The following is a 22,872-nucleotide window of genomic DNA, read 5'->3' as shown; positions in this document are numbered from 1 at the left end:
CAATATTATTTTTTTTCAGATTATACTCCATTATGGATACATATGATACACACACACACACACACACACACACACACACACACACACACACACACACCCAAGATAATGGGTATAATTGCCTGTGTTAAGCCTTATTTTTATCATTGATACCTCAAAAAATTTTATTCCCACCAGTGATAGTAACAAAATGCATGTTTTTTCAAGCCTATGTATGTAAATGATACTCAACTATTTCCAATAAACTATTTGGTGGCAAACATGGTATAATTTAGAAAGCATGGATTTTAGAGACATTTCTTTAGAGAAATATATCTGGGCACTGTTCCTGATTAGCTCTGTAACTTTGTGTAAATATTTTAATTTTACTGAACCTATTTTCTCATCTATAAGATGAGAAATGGACCTCCCAGAGTTAAGTCAGGTGATATAGGGCCTCTGAGGTTTCTTGCACACAATAACTGTTCAGTGGTAGCTAGAATAAATAGTTACAGTAGCATTTTAAAGACATCATTCCCATATTATACAATTCAAAGTATGCAGCTTTTAAAAATATTCATAGTGTTGTGCAATAATCACTGCAGTCTAACTTTAAAATGTGTTCATGCCCTTTAAAAGGAAATCCTATACACACTAGCACTCAATCCCCATTATCCCCCTCCTGCTTTCCTAGCCCTGTTTATTTGCTCAGTCGTGCCCAGCTTGTTTGTGACCCCATGGACTAAAGCCCGCCAGGCTCCTGGGTCCATGGGACTTCCCAGGCAAGAATACTGGAGTGGGTTGCCATTTTCTTCCCAGCCCTAAGCAACCACTGATCTTTCTATAAATTGGCCTATTCTGAATATTTCATCTAAATGGAATCATATAATATGTGGCCTTTGGTGCCTGGCTTCTTTCGCTTAACATAATGTTTCTAAGGCTCATTCTTACACTGTGTATCAGTATTTCATTCTTCTGTGTTGGCAAATCATCTATTGTATAGATAGAGCAGTAGGATTGGGAGTGAACTTTATGGTTTTTAAGTCCTGGCATGGGGAGGTTATCCCAGATTATCTGGGTGGGCTCAGTGTAATCAAAGGGGTCCTTAAAAGCAGAAGAGGGAGGGGAAAGAAGAGGTCAGAGTGATGTGATGAAAGGACTTGATGCATTTTTACTGGCTTTGAAGGAAGAAGGGGATTAAGTCCCTGTTTTCTGACTTGTTTAGGAATACTTTCTGAGATATTGGTTTGAAGTCTAACAAGTTTATAAGAAACTTGAGGGAGGTGGGCAGAGGAAATAAAAGTATTGGCATCAGCTGGTCATGAGGATTATACCTGGACTTTTGAGAGATGATACAGCAATGACAGTTGCCAGTGGCCAAAGAGGGTGTGGGATGCACAGAAGTGAAATACAGTCCCTATTTGGGGGTTGGGAGAGGGACAACTTCCTTTGTAGAAACAAATGGGCAATGCCTGTCAGGCATTATATAAATGTAAGTATTTTATATAAAATATTAAGCTCATATAAGTACACATATCTAAATATATGTATAATTATATAATGTAAATATATATACACATATACATGCACATATAATATTTTTTGAAGTATAGTTGATGTATGATGTTTCTCTTGTACAATGAAGTGATTCTGAATATATACCTTTTTAGATTCTTTTCCATTGTAGTTTATTATAAGATACTGAATATAGTTCCCTGTGCTATACATTTGGATCTTGTTTATCTATTTTTATATTGTAGTTTGAAACATGTCCTCTTTTAAGGTTTGAGCCTGAGGAAGAGTCTGTTCTTGTAAATAAAAGTGAGTTACAAGTGTATCTTAGCGATTATTGTGGAGTCAGTCCTAGATCACTGCAGTGAAGTGAATATTACAATTAGGTGTGTCACATGGAATTTCTTGGTTTCCCAGTACATATGAAAGTTATGTTTATACTATAGTCTATTAAGTGTGCAATAGCATGCTGTCTTAAAAAAACTATATACCTTAATTCGAAATGTTTAATTGCTAAAAAGTGCTAACCATCACCTGAGACCAGCAAGTCAATCGTTTTGCTGGTGGAGGGTCTTTTTTTTTTTTTTTTTTAAAGGTTTTTTAGGTGTGGACCATTGTTGAAATCTGGGCTTCCTTAGTGACTCAGCTGGTAAAGAATCTGCCTGCAGTGCCCGAGACCTGGGTCAGTCCCTGGGTTGGGAAGATCCCCTGGAGAAGGGAACAGCTGTCCACTCCAGTATTCTGGTCTGGGGTTGCAAAGAGTTGGACACAACAGAGTGACTTTCACTGTTGTAAAATCTTAAATTTGTGCAGTATTGTTTCTGTTTTATGTTCTGGTTTTTTGGCCACGAGGCATGTGGGATCTTAGCTTCCCAACCAGGGATCAAACCCATACCCCCTGCCTTGGAAGGCGAGATCTTAACCACTGGACCGCCAGGGGAGTCCCAGAGGATCTTACCTGGATGTTGATGGCTGCTGACGGATCAGAGTGGTGGTTGCTGAAGGTTGGGGCGACTGGAATTTTTAAAAAATAAGACAACAGACATGGAGTTTGGTACATGAATTGACTTTTCATCTCATGATTTCTCTGTTCCTTGTAATGCTGTTAGACAGAATTTTACCCACAGTCGAACTTCTTTCAAAACTTAAGTCAGTCTGCTGCTTTATCAACTAAGTTTATGTAATAGACTAAATTCTTCGTTGTCGTTTCAACAGCCTTCACGGCATCTTCACAAGAATAGTTTCCATCTCAAGTAGCCACTTTCCTTATACATCCATAAGAAGCAACTTCTCATCCATTAAAGTTTTATGAGATTGCAGCAATTCAGTCATATGTTCAGGCTCAACTTCAAATCCTAGTTCTCTATCTATTTCCACCACATCTGCAGTTCCTTCCTCCACTGAAGTCTTGAACCCCTCAAAGTCATCCATGAGGGTTGGAGTCAGTCTTTCCCAAACTGCTGTTACTGTTGATATTTTGACCTCTTCCCGTGAATCAAAAGTTTTTTTCAATTTAAAATTTTTTTATTTTTTATGAAGATTCTTAATATCATCTATTAATACAATGGTGAATCTTTAATATCCTGTAATAAACCATAATGGAAAAGAGTTTGAAAAAGAATATATATATTCAGCTGTACTACACTTAAAAGTAATGGTGAATGTTTTCCAGAAAGTTTTTGATTTACTTTGCTCAGATGTATCAGAGGAATTGCTATGTATGGTGGCTTGATCCAGGGCCTGCATAATGGGTGCTGTGTTAAGCAAGCAAGAAAATAACATTAATTGCCTGTGCATCTCCGTCAGAGCTCTTGGGAGACCAAATACAATGTCAGTGAGCAGTAGTATTTTGAAAAGAATCTTGTTTTCTGAGCAGTCGGTCTCAACAGTGGACTTAAAATATTCAGTAAACGATGTTGTAAACAGATGCACTGTCAAGCTTTGTTGTTCCATTTATGAGAGCACAGGCAGGGTAGATGGAGCATAATTCAGAAGAGCCATAGGATCTTTGGAATGATAAATGAGCTTCAACTTCAGGTCATTACCTGCATGATTCCCTAAACAAGAGAGTCAGCTTGTCCTTTGAAGCTTTGGAGCCGGGCACTGATTTCTCTCTAGCTATGCAAGTCCTAGAATGCATCTTCTTCCAATAGAAGGCTGTTCGTCCATATTGAAAATCTGTTGTTTAGTGCAGTCACCTTCATTAATTATCTCAGCTAGATCTTCTAAATAACTTGCTGCAATTTCTACATCACTTCTTGCTGTTTCACCTTGCACTTTTATAAAGACAGCATTTTTTCCCCTTAAACCTCGTGAGCCAACTCCTGCTAACTTCCAACTTTTATTCTACAGCTTCCTCATCTCTCGCAGCCTTTGTGAGTTAGAACTGAGAGTTAGGGCCTTGCTCTGAACCAGGCTTTGGCCTAAAGGAATGTTGTGGCCGGTTTGATCTATCCAGACCATTAAAACTTTCTTCATATCAGCAATAAGGCCGTGTCACTTTCTTGTCCATTGTGTATTCACTGGAGTAGCACATTTAATTGCTTTCAAGAACATTTCCTTTGCATTCACAGCTTAGCTGGTGCAAGAGGCCTAGCATTCAGTCTGTCTTGTGTCTTCCTCTCTAAGCTTTGGACTTAAAGTGAGAGACAGGTTAATCTTCCTTTCATTAGAACTCTTAGAGGCCATTGTAGTATTGTTAATTGGCCTAATTTCAATATTGTTGTGTCTCAGGAAATAAGGAGACCCGAGGAGAGGGAAAGAGAAGGGGAGCCAGCTGGTCGCTGGAGTAGTCAGAACATAAACAATATTTATCAGTTAAGTTCACCACCTGATGTGGGCGTGATTCGTGGCACCATAAAACAATCATAATAGAACATCAAAGATCACTGTGATAACCTAGAGGAGTGAGATGGGTTAGGAGGAGGGAGGGAGGTTCAAGAAGGAGAGGACATAAGTATACTTATGGCTGATTCATGTTGATGGACCCAAGTTAGGGGCATTTGTTCCTTTCTGCTTTCTTGCAGATGGGGAATACTGATTGTTGTTACACTCTGAGCATCAACTGAAGTGTCTATGGCAGAAGTATGCACTTGGGTCCTCATTATTCCCCTGCACATGGGAATGTGTCTTTACAGACTTGCTCAGCTTCTTCAGAATAATTTTTTCTCCTGACCAAAGCCATATCTGACTGCATTTCATGTAAGCATGATACACCTGACTAAAGCTTGTTAATTTAGCTAAAATGTGATAATGTATGCACAGAATTAAAGTTTAGCTGAGTGTGTATCTTAAAATAATTAGAAGTTCTATAGGTTATATATTCAATTGATAACGAAAAATAATTACTGTTAAAAAACTAAAACTAAGGCCTAGTCATCCTGAGTGTACTTGTGCACAGATGTTCATGAACTGCAGGGGGAACTGTAGACAGCAGTTTGGCTTATACAGTTTTCTAACATCAGCTGTAAGTCTGGCTTGATAATTCAAACTAAGTAAAGAATCCTTTAAATATCAAGAAAGTTAGCAGGGGATCATTTCATTTGTAAATTCTGTCAGCTCTGAAGCTGGAAGAAATAAACTGATACTCTTGTATACAGTTTTTCCCCCTGATTAATGTTTGCTTAAAAGAATACAAAAGCTATATTCCTTGAATGGTTACTCTTTCCTTTTAAGCAAATGTTACTGTTGAGTTGTTTCAGGCAGTTCCAAAATGATATGATTCGGGCACTTTTTGCATTCTAACCTGAGTTTGTAGTTCTCTTCTTGTTTGTTACACAATCTCAACTCTTAGTATTATGCAGTGATGACTTTGAACTTTTTCAGTTTTACTGCCAGATCCTCTGTTCTTGTTTAATATTCATCTTTGAACTTGGAGGGTGTTTATTATATGTCTGTATAAAAAACCTCACATAAGGTAGTGTGGTCTCCACATGATTGCAGTTGATATGGTTAGTTAGCTTTCATTCTTTTGGAACTTGACGATTTTTTTGTTTGTTTGCTTATTTGTTTTTAGTCAAGATTTTAATGATTCCATCTGAAGTGAGGAAATCAGATTTTGTTGTAAGACTGCTACATAACAGACACATTATTAACCACCCTTGGTTTCTGTGTTGTTGAGAAGACCCTGCGTATGCAAGTGTGTGTGCTCCTGGGTCTCCCAAGCTGTTTTGATGACTTCATTGATAACTCTCATTGGCTGAACAGTTCTAGTTTTGAGGATCAGTGTGTCAAAGAGAATGGTAGAATTGGAAAGAAAAGTAAAATACCTTTATATAAAGCACCATATGTACAGTGCATGCCCTACATTGTTCTGGTACCTACAAAAGAGGTTGAAATCTCTGCGGTTAAATGCTGTCTTTCATGTCTTTACTGTCTGCATCACGCCTTCATGAAGCTGAATTCTGGTCCACACTCTACCTGGCACCTGGAAACTCGACAACAAACTCTAGAACAGAATGGTCATCACACAGGGAAGGGTGCTTTTTCTCTTCCTGCCTCTGCAGCTGGTTAGTACCTATTTAGATAAGCTTTGCTTTGTATTCTGCAACTTTATTCCCTAGAGTCAGTGAACAAAGGAGTCATTTGCATAATGGCTCGACCAACTAGATCCCTCAGAAATCTTAAGTTCTCCCCTTCTCCTTTCTTTTCCTAGTCAGACTAATACTTATATATTTACCACAGTCAAAGTCTCTGCCAGAATTGAGGCCGTTGGTAGCCTATAAGAGTGCAGTAGTAGCTTTGATCATTGGTTTTTTTATAAAAATAACATTTTTTCCTGATTGCATACTAATCATATAATTAGACAATGTTGGACAATATAGGAAAACACACAAAATACCTATAATCCTCATATTTGAGAGACAGCACTTGATAATATTTTGGTATATAACTTTCTAGTCTTTTCTTTCTTATGCATATGCATTATTATGTGTGAAAAATCTCTTCTATAAAATGAATAATTTAACATTTGTTAAATACTAATTGTGTACTGTTGTGTTTGACGCTGGGTTATTGTAACTGTTTTAAACATTCTTATAAATGTACTATGCGCATTCTCCCTAATCACACACCATTTATAATCTGTTTTTAGATAAATTTGAGCCTTGACCACCCAGCTCCACTGTGGTTAAGGGAATATGCCATTTGAGAGCAATAGGGAAGAGAACTGGAACTTCCCTTTTGGCTCAGCAGTAAAGCATCTGCCTGCCGACGCAGGAGACATGAGTTCAGTCCCTGGGTTGGGAAGATCCCCTACAGAAGGAAATAGCAACCCATCCCAGTATTCTTGCCTGGGAAGTCCCCTGGACAGATGGGCCTGGCAGGCTACAGTCCATGGGGTCATGAAGAGTCGGACTTGACTTAGTGACTAAAACAACAACAAAACAACAAGGGAAGAGAACTGGTTTCCAAGGAGGCCTGGTCTGAGTTTGTCAGGTCACCGTGTGATACTATGTTCAGAGCTTGGTGAAGGAATTCTTTATTGTTTCCACTCAGTATGACAGAAGTTCCTGGAAAGGTCATGAAAGGACTGATAGGAAAGCAAGAGGAGTACTTGGAGAGGTATTATTTGAGAATCATCTTCAAATCATATGTTAAATTAATGTTCTGATAATATAATGATCTCATGGCCAATAGTGAACTATTTAGATATAAAAGACATTAAATACTTCTAGATCATATATAAAAATCTAATTTTCCCAAAGATGATTCAGAATTGAAGCTTCTGGTATCAGTTACCTTTAATTTTGACATATTCTTCTCTAGAAGGCTTCCCAGGTGTCACAGTTGTAAAGAACGAGCCTGTTAATGCAAGAGACGCAAGAGATGAAGGTTTGATCCGTGGATCTGGAATATCCCCTGGAGGAGGAAATGGCAACCCACTCCAGTATTCTTTCCTGGAAAATTCCATGGATAGAGGAGCCTGGTGGGCTACAGTCTGTGGGGTCTGTAGAGTCAGACATGATTGAGCAGCTAAGCATGCACATTGTTCTCTAGGCAGTCCTTGGACCCATTTTTTTAAACCTCTAACCTTTTCACCTTTAACTAAACCCTACTCTGAGATTTTCTATACACTGCCCCTGAAATAAATTCCTTGATCAACACTGGTAGGCTGAACAGACCTGGCTCTGTCGGTCATGGAGCTTACAGTCCAGCAGAGGAAGAGAGATACGCCGTTAAGCATGCAAATAGGTAACTATGAATTGAGAAAAGTGAAGGAAGCAGAGCTCTTGGAGAGAATATAAGATGAGACTTGAATGAGAAGACAGCCAAAGAGCCATGCAGAGCATTTCAGACATAGGGAACAGCTGATGTGAAGACCCTGGTAGTATGTCTTTGGAACTGAAGGATGCCAGGTACAGCTGGAGAATAGTGAGTGCCTGCTGAGTGGCTTTAGAAGATGTGATAGTGATGGGCAGGCACATAGAGAGGTCGAATCATGTCAAATGTAGGGCCTCAAAGTCCGTATGATAGGAAACTTGGATTTTAAGGACAATAAGAAACCGCTGAGAGAGAGTAAGCAGGTAAATAATATTTAGAAGTATAATAATATTTACATTTAAAAATAATTTCTATAGCTTAAAGTGAATCAGTTAGAATGGAACCACTGGAGAAGCATGAAAATTAATAAGAAGGCCATTGTAGTAGTTCAGGCAAGAAACGATGGTGACTTGGGTGAAGGTGCTAACCTTCAGTGTGGTGACAGTAGATTTGGAAAATGTTGATGGATGCACTCTATAGCACCACTATCCAACAGAAATATAATGTGAACCACCAATACGAGCCAAATGTATATTTAAAAATTTCTCGTGACCATATTAAAAAAGTGAAAGGAAATAGATTAATTTTAGTAATATATTTTATTTAACTCAATATATTAAAAATATTATTACTTGAACAGAAAATCAATATAAAAATTATTAGTTGCTTTTCTCTTTTTTGAACTAAGTCTTCATAATCTGCTGTGTATTTCATACTTAAGCACATCTCAGCTTGGTCCAGCCCCTTTTAAAGTACTCAGTGGCCACACGTGGGTGACAGCCAATATTAGATAATACAGCTGTATAGAATTTGGTGGTCCATTGAATGTAAGGAATTAGTGAGAAAGGGAATTCTAGGATAACCCTATTACTTCTAGTTTGAATGATGGGTATGTGGTAGTATCTTTTGAGATGAAACAAATTGAGGGCAAGAAAGGGTTTAAGATGGAATAAAGACTCAGCTTTATACATGATAATCTTGAAATGTATGTAGAGACAACCTTGTCACCTCCGTGAATTAGCTGGCAATGACCTGGCTCCTTTTTCCCTGAGTAGGAGAGGCTGCACTCTACTACTCTCCCCCAAAGAATGCCAGGAGTGTTCTGAGTACTGGCAGACTTGTTTCTTGAGAACCAGGTGCCCCAAATCTAGGGCTTGCACCCACAAAACCAAGTGCAATAGTGGAAGGCGGTAGGATTGCTCTGCTGAAGGATGTACTCACAGTGTGTTCAGTTCCTCACTGGCCCAAGCAGGCCTCCCCACAGGATGGCTAGAGGACAAGAGAATCAGGCAACCTGCAGACTTCCTGTTGTGAATTAGTTCCACTGTGCTCCAAGTAATGCTTACTGGTATTTATGAGGAGCCCTTAACTAGACAAAAAATGCTGGAGGGAACTTCAGGTAGGCATGCCAGGTAAGCCATTTGAATATATGAATGGAGGTTGGAAGACAATTAATTTCCTTTTTTTTTTTGCACCTTTATCAGACACAATGGCATACAAATAATATTTAAATCCTTAATAATGGTTTAGAGGAGCAGCAAAGAGTACAGTGTGAGACCCAGGCTGAGGTTCTCCAAATTTTGAGGTTAGATGAGGGAAAAAAACTAGGGCTCCTCGGAGCCATGGAACCTAGGAGAACAGAATATTTCGAGAAGGTAGCAGAGGCCAGCTGTGGCGATGCGGTGGTCAGAGGTGGAACAGGGGTTCTTCAGAGGTTTCACTATTGTCCTCTGATGATATGCCAGCCCCTGCCTTCTAAGCCCTCCACCCGCTGCTGCTTATTCTCTGCTCCTCCTACACCTTTCTGATTTTTGTTTGTTTCCCTAAGCCTGTTTTTTGTGCTTTCCCCCATCTCTAGCTGCAGGATGTAGTGCTTTTTATGTCTTTTAACCTTCGATCCTTACCTCAGTTGTTTCATGGGATTTGCTATATTGTTGTTGTTCAGTCCTGCAGTCGTGTCAGACTTTGCTACCCCACGGACTGCAGCAAGCCAGGCTTCCCAGTCCTTCACTGTCTCCCTGAGTTAAACTCATGTCCATTGAGTTGATGATGCCATCCAACCATTTTGTCCTCTGTCATCCCCTTCTGCTTCTATCTTCAATCATTCCCAGCATCAGGTAGCCAAAGTATTGGAGCTTCAGCTTCAACATCAGTCCTTCCAATGAATATTCAGGACTGATTTCCTTTAGGATGGACTGGTTGGATCTCCTTGCAGTCCAAGGGACTCTCAAGAGTCTTCTCTAGCACCACAGTTGGAAAGCATCAATTCTTCGGAGTTCAGCCTTCTTCACAGTCCAACTCTCACAGCCATACATGACTACTGGAAAAACCATAGCCTTGACTAGAGGGACCTTTGTTGGCAAAGTAATGTCTCTGCTTTTTAATATGCTGTCTAGGTTGGTCATAACTTTGCTTCTAAGGAGCAAGCGTCTTTTAATTTCATGGCTGCAGTCACCATCTGCAGTGATTTTGGAGCCCAAGAAAATAAAGTCTGTCACTGTTTTCCATTTCCCCCCATCTATTTGCCATGATGGAGAAGCTCTATACAGTCAGCAAAAACAAGACCAGGAGCCTACTGTGGCTCATATCATGAACTCCTTATTGCCAAATTCAGACTTAAATTGAAGAAGTATGGAAAACCACTAGACCATTCAGGTATGACCAAAATCAAATCCCTTAAACTACAGTGGAAGTGAGAAATAGATTCAAGGGATTAGATCTGATAGATAGAGTGCCTGAAGAACTGTGAATGGAAGTTCATGACATTCTAGAGGAGGCAGTGATAGGGACCATCCCCAAGAAAAGAAATGCAAAAAGGCCAAATGGTTGTATGAGGAGGCCTTACAAACAGCTATGAAAAGAGAAGTGAAAGGCAAAGGAGAAAAGGAAAGATATACCCATTTCAATGCAGAGTTCCAAAGAATGGCAAGGAGAGATAAGAAAGCCTTCCTCAGTGATCAATGCAAAGAAATAGGTAAAACAACAGAATGGGAAAGACTAGATATCTCTTCAAGAAAATTAGAGATACCAAGGGAACATTTCATGCAAAGATGGGCTCAATAAAGGACAGAAATGGTAGGGACCTAACAGAAGCAGAAGATGTTAAGAAGAGGTGGCAAGAATACACAGAAGAATTGTACAAAAGAGATCTTCATGACCCAGATAATCACGATGGTGAGATCACTCACCTAGAGCCAGACATCCTGGAATGTGAAGTCAAGTGGGTCTTAGGAAGCATCACTACAAACAAAGCTAGTGGAGGTGATGGAATTCCGGTTGAGCTATTTCAAATCCTGAAAGATGATGCTGTGAAAGTGCTGCATTCAATATGCCAGCAAATTTGGAAAACTCAGCAGTGGCCACAGGACTGGAAAAGGTCAGTTTTCATTCCAATCCCAAAGAAAGGCAATGCCAAAGAATGCTCAAACTACTGCACAATCTCACATGCACTACATGCACTCATCTCACATGCTAGTACAATAATGCTCAAAATTCTCCAAGCCAGGCTTTAACAGTACATGAACCATGAACTTCCAGATGTTCAAGCTGGTTTTAGAAAAGGCAGAGGAACTAGAGATCAAATTGCCAACATCCACTGGATCATCAAAAAAGCAAGAGAGTTCCAGAAAAACATCTATTTCTGCTTTATTGACTATGCTAAAGCCGTTGAATATGTGGACCACAACAAACTGTGGAAAACTCTTCAAGAGCTGGGAGTACCAGACCATCTGACCTCCCTCCTAAGAAATCTGTGTGCAAGTCAAGAAGCAATACTTAGAACTGGACATGGAACAACAGACTAGTTCCAAATTGGGAAAGGAGTATATCAAAGCTGTATATTGTCACCCTGCTTATTTACCTTATATGCAGAGTACATCATGTGAAATGCCAAGCTGGATGAAGCACAAGCTGGCATCAAGATTGCTGAGAGAAATATCAATGACCTCAGATATGCAGATGACACCATCCTTATGGCAGAAAGCGATGAAGAACCAAAGAGCCTCTTGATGAAAGTGAAAGAGGAGAGTGAAAAAGTTGGCTTAAAACTCAACATTCAGAAAATAAGATCATGGCATCTGGTCCCATCACTTCATGGCAAATAGATGGGGAAACAGTGGAAACAGTGACAGACTTTATTTTCTTGGGCTCCAAAATCACTGCAGATGGTGACTGCAGCCATGAAATTAAAAGATGCTTGCCCCCTGGAAGAAAAGCTATGACCAACCTAGAGAGCTTATTAAAAAGCAGAGACATTACTTTGCCAACAAAGGTTGATCTAGTCAAAGCTGTGGTTTTTCCAGTAGTCATGTATGGCTGTGAGAGTTGGACTGTGAAGAAGGCTGAACTCCGAAGAATTGATGCTTTCCAACTGTGGTGCTAGAGAAGACTCTTGAGAGTCCCTTGGACTGCAAGGAGATCCAACCAGTCCATCCTAAAGGAAATCAGTCCTGAACATTTATTGGAAGGACTGATGTTGAAGCTGAAACTCCAATATTTTGGCCACCTGATGTGAAGAGCTGACTCATTTGAAAAGCCCCTGATGCTGGGAAAGAGTGAAGGCGGAGGAGAAGGGGACGACAGAAGATGAGATGGTTGGATGGCATCACCGACTCAATAGACATAAGTTTGAGTAAACTCCGAGAGTTGGTGATAGACAGGCAGGCCTGGCATGCTGCAGTCCATTGGGTTGCAAAGAGTTGGACATGACTGAGCGGCTGAACTGATTTTGCCATGAAGTAGTGGGACCAGAGGCTATGATTGTAGTGTTTTGAATATTGAGTTTTAAGCCAGCTTGCCCACTCTTCATCAAGAGGTTCATTAGTTCCTCTTTGCTTTCTGCCATTCAGTTCAGTTCAGTTGCTCAGTCATGTCCGACTCTTTGTGACCCCATGAATCGCAGCACGCCAGGCCTCCCTGTCCATCACCAATTCCCGGAGTTCACTCAGATTCATGTCCATCGAGTCCGTGATGCCATCAGCCATCTCATCCTCTGTCATACCCTTCTCCTCCTGCCCCCAATCCCTCCCAGCATCAGAGTCTTTCCCAATGAGTCAACTCTTCGCATGAGGTGGCCAAAGTACCGGAGTTTCAGCTTTAACATCGTTCCTTCCAAGAAATCCCAGGGCTTATCTCCTTCAGAATGGACTGGTTGGATCTCCTTGCAGTCCAAGGGACTCTCAAGAATCTTCTCCAAGACCAGAGTTCAAAAGCATCAATTCTTCGGCGCTCAGCCTTCTTCACAGTCCAACTCTCACATCCATACATGACCACAGGAAAAACCATAGCCTTGACTAGATGGACCTTAGTCGGCAAAGTAATGTCTCTGCTTTTGAATACGCTGTCTAGGTTGGTCATAACTTTCCTTCCAAGGAGTAAGTGTCTTTTAATTTCATGGCTGCAGTCACCATCTGCAGTGATTTTGGAGCCCAAAAAAATAAAGTCTGACACTGTTTCCACTGTTTCCCTGTCTATTTCCCATGAAGTGATGGGACCAGATGCCATGATCTTTTTGTTCTGAATGTTGAGCTTTAAGCCAGCTTTTTCACTCTCCTCTTTCACTTTCATCAGGAGGCTTTTTAGTTCCTCTTCACTTTCTGTCATAAGGGTGGTGTCATCTGCATATCTGAGGTTGGTTATTGATATTTCTCCCGGCAATCTTTATTCCACCTTGTGTTTCTTCCAGTCCAGCGTTTCTCATGATGTACTCTGCATATAAGTTAAATAAGCAGGGTGACAATATACAGCCTTGACGTACTCCTTTTCCTATTTGCAACCAGTCTGTTGTTCCTTGTCCAGTTCTAACTTGCTTCCTGACCTGCATACAGATTTCTCAAGAGGCAGGTCAGGTGGTCTGGTATTCCCATCTCTTTCAGAATTTTCAAAGTTTATTGTGATCCACACAGTCAAAGGCTTTGGCATAGTCAATAAAGCAGAAATAGATGTTTTCCGGGAACTCTCTTGCTTTTTCCATGATCCAGTGGATGTTGGCAATTTGATCTCTGGTTCCTCTGCCTTTTCTAAAACCAGCTTGAACATCAGGAAGTTCACAGTTCATGTATTGCTGAAGCCTGGCTTGGAGAATTTTAAACATTACTTTACTAGCGTGTGAGATGAGTGCAATTGTGTTGTAGTTTGAGCATTCTTTGGCATTGCCTTTCTTTGGGATTGGAATGAAAACTGATCTTTTCCAGTCCTGTGGCCACTGCTGAGTTTTCCAAATTTGCTGGCATATTGAATGCAGCACTTTCACAGCATCATCTTTCAGGATTTGAAATAGCTCAACTGGAATTCCATCACCTCCACTAGCTTTGTTTCTGCCATAAGGGTGGTATCATCTGCATATCTGAGGTTATTGACATTTCTCCCGGCAATCTTCATTCCAGCTTGGGCTTCATGTAGTCTGGCATTCCCATGATATACTCCACATATAAATTAAATAAGCAGGGTTACAATATACAGCCTTGATACACTCTTTTCCTATATATTCTTTTGCTATATGTTGTGCATCTGTTATACTTATTTGGATACCACTTCTGGATGTCAAATGTTAACTTCAATTCATATGATATTTATTAATAATCAATAAGGGTTGACAGTATTAATCAAGAAAGTAAGTGCCTGTGCTATTTTTTAGACCAGTGCTCCACAATAGAAGTTTCTGCAACAGTGGAAATTGCTCTGCCTGTTATATCTAGTAGACACTACCTCATGAGGCTATTGAGTATTTTAAATGTGGCTCAAGAGACTGAGGAACTGAATTTTATTAAAATTTTTTTAAAATTAATTAAAATGTAAATTTAATTAGCTATATATGGCTAGTGCTTACCATATTGGAGAATGCAACTTTAGACCTTATGTTCTGCTAATAAAGTCTCTCCATAGCAATAGAGAGTTTGGTCATACCGTTCTCATGCATATGTCTGGTAACCCATCTTCAAACAACATAAGCAAGCCTATTTTATTTTTTAGGTCCTCTGTAGCCATGAGATTTTTACATTCTGTTAATGAGGTGGCCCCTGAAATTTTTGTGCTCAGTTTCAAAATGTCTTTTACATCTGAAAACCTGTATAGAAACTACCTGGAATGATGGTTATAAAACCTGCTTGATTAGATTTTTACAATCATACAGTGAGCTGTTGCTTTTATTTACAGTTTTTTTTTTTTCCTAAGAACTTACCAGTTAGATTCTCTAAGACAAAAAAGTTTTCACAATCTATCCATCAATAGGCACTAACTTTCTGTCATATGACTTATCTTTTTCTAGACTCTGATTTTACTTCTTTTGTGTCTTACCCCTCTTTTCTAGACTCCAAAGTACAATGCCAGAATTCCTGTTACTTGATCCTGAACATCAGTTTATACATTGTTGCCTCAACTCACTTTGTATTCTAAACCATTTGCAATCTCAGAACTTTGTTCCACAAGCATGTATTACTGTACTTCTAATTTACTTTTTTATAGCTTAAAGATCATTCTTTATGAGTACACAAGAAGCTACTCGTTCTTTTATTAATGGCTGCATAGCAGAACTTTTGGATGGGTGTACCATTATTTATTTAACTAATTTTAATCAAGGGGCATTTAATCTATTGCCGTAAAAATTTTTCTGCAGGGATGTCTTTCCATGTCATTTTTTAATGTGTACAAAATATCTATAGGACATAGTCTGAGAAATAGAATTGTTGGATCAAAGATATGTGCATTTAAAATTTTGGTAGATGTTGCTGAATTGCCTATGGTATCTATTATATTTCTGGGCTTTCCTGATGGCTCAGCAGGTAAAGAATCAGCCTGAAATGCAGGAGACACAGGAGACGTGGGTTTGATCTCTGGGTTGGGAAGATACTCTGGAGAGGGGAATTGTTACCCACTTCAGTATTCTTGCCTGAAAAATCCCATGAACAGAGGAGCCTGACGGGCTACAGTTCAGTGGGTCTCAAGGAGTCGGACACGACAGAGTGACTAAGCGCTCACACACACTTCTATCTGCCAACAATATGTGAGGATGCCTGTTCTCCTTCACCAACAGTGGGTTTTTCTTTTTTATCAGTACCAATCTGTTAGGTAAAATTGGTGTCTTCTAACTTCAACTGGGGTTTCTCTGGTGACTGAGTCAGTGGTAAAGAATCTGCCTGCCAACGCAGGAGACACAGGTTTGATCCTTGGGTCAGGAAGATTCCCTGGAGGAGGGCATGGCAACCCATTCTAGTATTCTTGCCTGGAGAATCCCATGGACAGAGGAGCCTGGTGAGCTACAGTACATGGGGTCTCAAAGAGTTGGACTAAATAACAGTAACAAACTTCAATTGACATTTGACAATTGACATTATTATGAGTGAATTTGAGCATCTTTTCATATATTTAAAGCCTCATGTATTTCTTTTTCTTTAAATTGTCTTGTGCCTGTTCATCATTTATCCCTCACAAGTGAATTCTTTGTCTTTTTGCAGGACCTTTTTGTGTATAAAGGAAGTTAGCCTTTAGGCTGTAATAGTGCTGTGTTCTTTTCCCTAACTTTTAACTTTAATCTTTTTTTTTTCATGTAGAGTACTTTAATTTGCACGAACTTGGTTTTATTAGTTTTTCTTTCATGATTTAGAAAGGCTTTCACATTCCAATATTGTAAAATCATTCTCCATGTTTGCTTCTAGTGCTTTATGATTAAAAATTAAAATTTGATCCATTTCAACACCATTTGTTGAATAATTCTTCACCAAGAAATATTTGTTTCATTTCTTTACTATTATCTGTCATATCATATTGTTTCCATTTATCCTTTCTACATATGTGTGACTTGTAGCATTTTAAAGTTTTTCTTTATATAGCTTTGACACAGTTCTTGCTAAATTTTATTACTAGGCATTTAATCTTATTATTGCTATAGTTTTAATAAATGGGATCTTATTAATATAATTCATTGTTTTGTAATTGACTGAAGCCCTCATTGTTTCATACAGAAAGGCTATTTATTTATTCACTTATTTTTTCTTAATATTTTTCACATTCCTTTCTCTAATTATTATCAGCTGATACTTTTATAGAAATGTTAAATAATCATGCTAGTAATAGACATTCTTTTTCTTAACTTCAATTGAAATGCGTTTGGTATTTCTCAATTAAGCATGATGTATATGATGTTATAAAATTGTGTGAAGTAAGACTTTATCCCTTTTTTATTAAGAATTACTTAAAGAATAGATATTAATTTGTTCAGATGCTACTATTTAATCTATGGAAATGATTATGATTTTTCTTTTCAGTTTATTAATATGATGGATTAGATTAATACATTTGCTAATAGTGAGTATCTATCATCTTGGTATGAACATAGCTGACCAGAATGTATTATTTTTTTAATGTGCTGCCAAATTCCATTTGCTAATGATTTAATTAAGATTTATAAGTTGTTGTTCTGTCACTGAGTCATGTCTGACTCTCTGACACCACATGGACTTTCGCAAGCCAGGCTCTCCTGTCCTTCTATACATTTATAATTTAATTGATTTACATAGTTGTTTTTTTTTCGTAATATATGTTGAGTCTTGGTATCAGTGTTTTGCTGGCTTCATTAAAACAAAATGATACTGTTATTAGTGTATGATTTATTTTCATGAATGTGAGCAAAGGAGTCTGTTGTTCTTTTAATATTCTCTACTTCTGTAGTTATTTCTGAATTTTACTTAAAAAATACAATTTTTTCTCCATTTAAGTTCAGTTCAGTTCAGTTCAGTCGCTCAGTTGTGTCCGACCCTTTGCGACCCCATGAATCGCAGCACGCCAGGCCTCCCTGTCCATCACCATCTCCCGGAATTCACTCAGACTCACATCCATCGAGTCCGTGATGCCATCCAGCCATCTCATCCTCAGTCGTCCCCTTCTCCTCCTGCCCCCAATCCCTCCCAGCATCAAAGTCTTTTCCAATGAGTCAGCTCTTCGCATGAGGTGGCCAAAGTACTGGAGTTTCAGCTCTAACATCATTCCTTCCAAAGAAATCCCAGGGCTGATCTCCTTCAGAATGGACTGGTTGGATCTCTTTGCAGTCCAAGGGACTCTTAAGAGTCTTCTCCAAGACCAGAGTTCAAAAGCATCAATTCTTCAGCGCTCAGCCTTCTTCACAGTCCAACTCTCACATCCATACATGACCACTGGAAAAACCATAGCCTGGACTAGACGGACCTTAGTCCATTTAAGTTAGAATCATGAATGTTTAGCTAAAGTATTTATCTTTAGAACTGACATTAAAAATACATTCTGCTATTTTTTTCCATTTTCTGTTTAGTTTTTTCCTGTTATCTTTATTTTGCTTTTCTTAAGTATTTTATTGTCCTTTTCTAAGATCTTGAGCTGAATGTGTAATTCATTCATTTTCATTTTTTTGACCATTAATGGAGTTTTCTGAGACTATGTTTATTTTTCTGAGCATTGCTTTATCTTTTAAGTTCTGTATATCATTTTTATTACTTTTATTTTGTATGTATTTGTGAAAAATCATGAGAGCTGAGCTTTTATCCTATTTTCAAAGGTAATAAGGTAGCCTGTCACAGTTTTGTGGATGCTCTGACTCCTGGGTCAGAGACAAAGTGTTGTTTATTACTCACAGCAATTACAACAGTCCAGGAATTAATATTTGTGCCAGTTCCCTGAGCCCCACTTTTCCCAAGGTGATGTGAAGAGGGCCAGGTGACATCTGTATACACAGTGCATTATAGGAGAGAAACCCTGAGAAACCCCCTGAGTTTAGGAAGCCTGAAGCTTTTATAATGGCCAGTAAACCTAATTGTCTTTTGAAGCTTCAAATGGAGAACTATCTCTATCTTCTAAGATCTGTTCCAAGATCTTTCCAGGCTATTCAGTGTATAGATGTCCTTGGACAGATAGTCCAGAAGAAAGGAAGTTAGTGCCTCAGCTTGCAACGTGTACAGAAACGTGAGACTTGCGGAGAATTGTTTCCTAACAATATCCACCCCTTGTTTCTCTTCTGTCTTCACTGCTAGTGATTTCTTTCTTTTTTTTTTAATTTTTATTTTTACCTTATTTTACTTTACAGTACTGTATTGGTTTTGCCATACATTGACATGAATCTGCCACAGGTGTACATGAGTTCCCAATCCTGAGCCCCCCTCCCAACTCCCACCCCATATCATCTCTGGATCATCCCTGTGCACCAGCCCCAAGCATCCTGTATCCTGTATCAAACATAGACTGGCGATTCGTTTCTTACATGATAGTATACATGTTTCAGCGCCATTCTCCCAAATCATCCCACCCTCTCCCTCTCCCTCAGAGTCCAAAAGTCCGTTCTATACATCTGTGTCTCTTTTGCTGTCTCGCATACAGGGTTATCATTACCATCTTTCTAAATTCCATATATATGTGTTAGTATACTGTATTGGTGTCTTTCTATCTGGCTTACTTCACTCTATATAATCGGCTCCAGTTTCATCCATCTCATTAGAACTGATTCAAATGTATTCTTTTTAATGGCTGAGTAATACTCCATTGTGTATATGTACCACACTGCTAGTGATTTCCCCTGAGAATATGCCACTCTCAGCTACTCCAATTAATCTGAACAAGCAAGATTAGAACCAGAGCCATTCACTTTGTCTCATGTAAACACATATGTATCAACAGGACTCTAAGCAGTAGATGAGGCTATAGTGTATATAGCATAGTATAGTATAGTATAGTATAGTATAGTATAGTATAGTAACTATAGTATTGACCTAACCATGCCCTTCATGTTTCCAGATTCACCTACTGAGCAACTCCCATAAGTCATTTGGGTCTGTTTTAGAAAACAAGATGGCTTTACTAATCTTTCAGTTCAGTTCAGTTGCTCAGTCATGTCTGACTCTTTGCGACCCCATGAATCGCAGCACACCAGGCCTCCCCGTCCATCACCAACTCCTGGAATCCAGTTCATCGAGTCCGTGATGCCATCCAGCCATCTCATCCTCTGTCATCCCCTTCTCCTCCTGCCCCCAATCCCTCCCAGCATCAAAGTCTTTTCCAATGAGTCAACTCTTTGCATGAGGTGGCCAAAGTACTGGAGTTTCAGTTTTAGCATCATTCCTTCCAAAGAAATCCCAGGGCTGATCTCCTTCAGAATGGACTGGTTGGATCTCCTTGCAGTCCAAGGGACTCCCAAGAGTCTTCTCCAACACCACGGTTCAAAGTGATACACCTGCTATGGAAAACAGTATGACAATTTATCTACAATTAAAAATAAAGTTTCCATATGATCCAGCAATTCTGCTTCTGGTTATACATCTGAAAGAATGGAAAGCAGGACCTTGAAGAGGAACTTTCACTCCTGTAATTATAGCAGCATTATTCATAGTAGCCAAGAGGTGGGAAGCAACCTAAGAATCTACTGGCAGAGTATTGGATAAACAAATTTGGCATAGGTAAACAATGGAATTGGAGAAGAAAATGGCAACCCACTCCAGTGTTCTTGCCTGGAGAATCCCAGGGGCGGGAGAGCCTGGTGGGCTGACGTCTATGGGGTCACACAGAGTCACTATTCAACTTTAAGAAGAAAGGAAATCCTGTCATGCTACAACATGGATGAACCTTGAGAACATTATGGTAAGTGAAATAAGTCAGTCACAAAAAGAAATATTGTATGATTCCACTGTTATGAGGTATCAAAAATAGTAGTCTGAATTATAGAAACACAAAGTAGAATTATAGTTTTTAGGGACTTGGAGGGAAATGAGGTGGTGGTATTTGGGGGTATAAAATTTCAGTTTGTAAGATGAAAAAGTTCTAGAGAGCAGCTGTACAACAATGTGAATATACTTAACATTACTGAAATATACACTTAAAAATGTTTAAGATGGGGGAGTTCCTTGATGGTCCAGTGGTTAGGACTCCACACTTTTGCTGCTGAGGGAGTGGGTTCAATACCTGGTTAGGGAACTAAGATCCCTCAAACCATGCATTATAGCCAAAAAAATAGTGTAAAAAGTAAAAAAAAATAGTTGAGATGGTAAATAATATTTTATTTTACTGCAATTAAAATGAAAACAAAATCAAATAGCTTTCTCCTTCACTTCAATTTATATATTGATTTACCCATTATTCAACTTCAACAATTAACAAGTCTTGAAAAGATTAGCAATTTATTCCTATTTACTCTTTATTTTTACCAACTTCTGCATTTTTATTATTTTTATATAATATAATTTCAGACATAAATCTGAGTATGTATGTCCAAAAGGTAAGAATTACTAAAACTTTAATTTTTAAATTTATCTGTTCAGTTCAGTTCAGTTCAATTTAGTCGCTCAGGCGTATCTGACTTTCTGTGACCCCATGAACTGTAGCACACCAGGCCTCCCTGTCCATCACAGGCTCCTGGAGTTTACTCAAACTCATGTCCGATGAATTGGTGATGCCATCCAACCATCTCATCCTCTGTCGACCCCTCCTCCTCCTGCCATCAATCTTTTCCCAGCATCAAGGTCTTTTTCAGTGAGTCAGTTCTTTGCACGAGGTGGCCAAAGTATTGGAGTTTCAGCTTCAACATCAGTTCTTCCAATGAACGTTCAGGACTGATTTCCCTTAGGATGGACTGGTTGGATCTTCTTGCAGTCCAAGGGACTCTCAAGAGTCTTCTCCAACACCACAGTTCAAAAGCATCAATTCTTCAGCACTCAGCTTTCCTTATAGTCCAACTCTCACATCCATACATGACTACTGGAAAAACCATAGCCTTGACTAGACGGACCTTTGTTGGCAAAGTAATGACTCTGTTTTTTAATGTGCTGTCTAGGTTGGTCATAACTTTGCTTTAATTTCATGGCTGCAGTCACCATCTGCAGTGATTTTGGAGCCCCAGAAAATAAAGTCTGCCACTGTTTCCATTGTTTCCCCATCTATTTGCCATGAAGTGATGGGACCAGATGCCATGATCTTAGTATTCTGAATGTTAAGCTTTAAGCCAACTTTTTCACTCTCCTCTTTCACTTTCATCAAGAGGCTCTTTAGTTCTTCTTCACTTTCTGCTGTAAGGGTGGTGTCATCTGCATATCTGAGGTTATTGATATTTTTCCTGGCAATCTTGATTCCAGCTTGTGCTTCATCCAGCCCAGTGTTTCTCATGATTTACTCTGCATATAAATTAAATAAGCAGGGTGACAATATGCAGCCTTGACGTATTCGTTTTCCTATTTGGAACCAGTCTGTTGTTCCATGTCCAGTTCTAACTGTTGCTTCCTGACCTGCATACAGATTTCTCAAGAGGCAGGTCAGGTGGTCTGGTATTCCCATCTCTTTCAGAATTTTCCAGTTTATTGTGATCCATACAGTCAAAGGCTTTGGCATAGTCAATAAAGCAGAAATAGATGTTTTTCTGGAACTCTCTTGCTTTTTCCATGATCCAGTGGATGTTGGCAATTTGATCTCTGGTTCCTTTGCCTCTTCTAAAACCAGCTTGAACATCAGGGAGTTCACGGTTCACGTATTGCTGAAGCCTGGCTTGGAGAATTTTGAGCATGACTTTACTAGCATGTAGATGAGTGCAATTGTGCAGTAGTTTGAGCATTCTTTGGCATTGCCTTTCTTTGGAATTGGAATGAAAACTGATCTTTTCCAGTCCTGTGGCCACTGCTGAGTTTTCCAAATTTGCTGGCAGATTGAGTGCAGCTCTTCCACAGCATCATCTTTCAGGATTTGAAATAGCTCAGCTGGAATTCCATCACCTCCACTAGCTTTGTTCATAGTGATGCTTCCTAAGACCCACTTGACTTCACATTCCAGGATGTCTGGCTCTAGGTGAGTGATCACCCCATCATGTTTATGTGAGTTGTGAAGATCTTTTTTGTACAGTTCTTCTGTGTATTCCTGTCACTTCTTCTTAACATCTTCTGCTTCTCTTAGGTCCCTACCATTTCTGTCCTTTATTGTGCCCATCTTTGCATGAAATGTTCCCTTGATATCTCTAATTTTCTTCAAGAGATCTCTATTCTTTCCCATTCTATTATTTTCCGCTATTTCTTTGCATTGATCACTGAGAAAGGCTTTCTTATCTCTTCCTGCCATTCTTTGGAACTCTGCATTCAAATGGATATATCTTTCCTTTTCTCCTTTGCCGTTCACATCTCTTCTTTTCACAGC

The sequence above is a fragment of the Capricornis sumatraensis genome, chromosome 5 (genome assembly GCF_032405125.1).
Source record: "Capricornis sumatraensis isolate serow.1 chromosome 5, serow.2, whole genome shotgun sequence".
Taxonomy (NCBI): domain Eukaryota; kingdom Metazoa; phylum Chordata; class Mammalia; order Artiodactyla; family Bovidae; genus Capricornis; species Capricornis sumatraensis.
Note: the sequence above shows the minus strand (reverse complement) of the source record.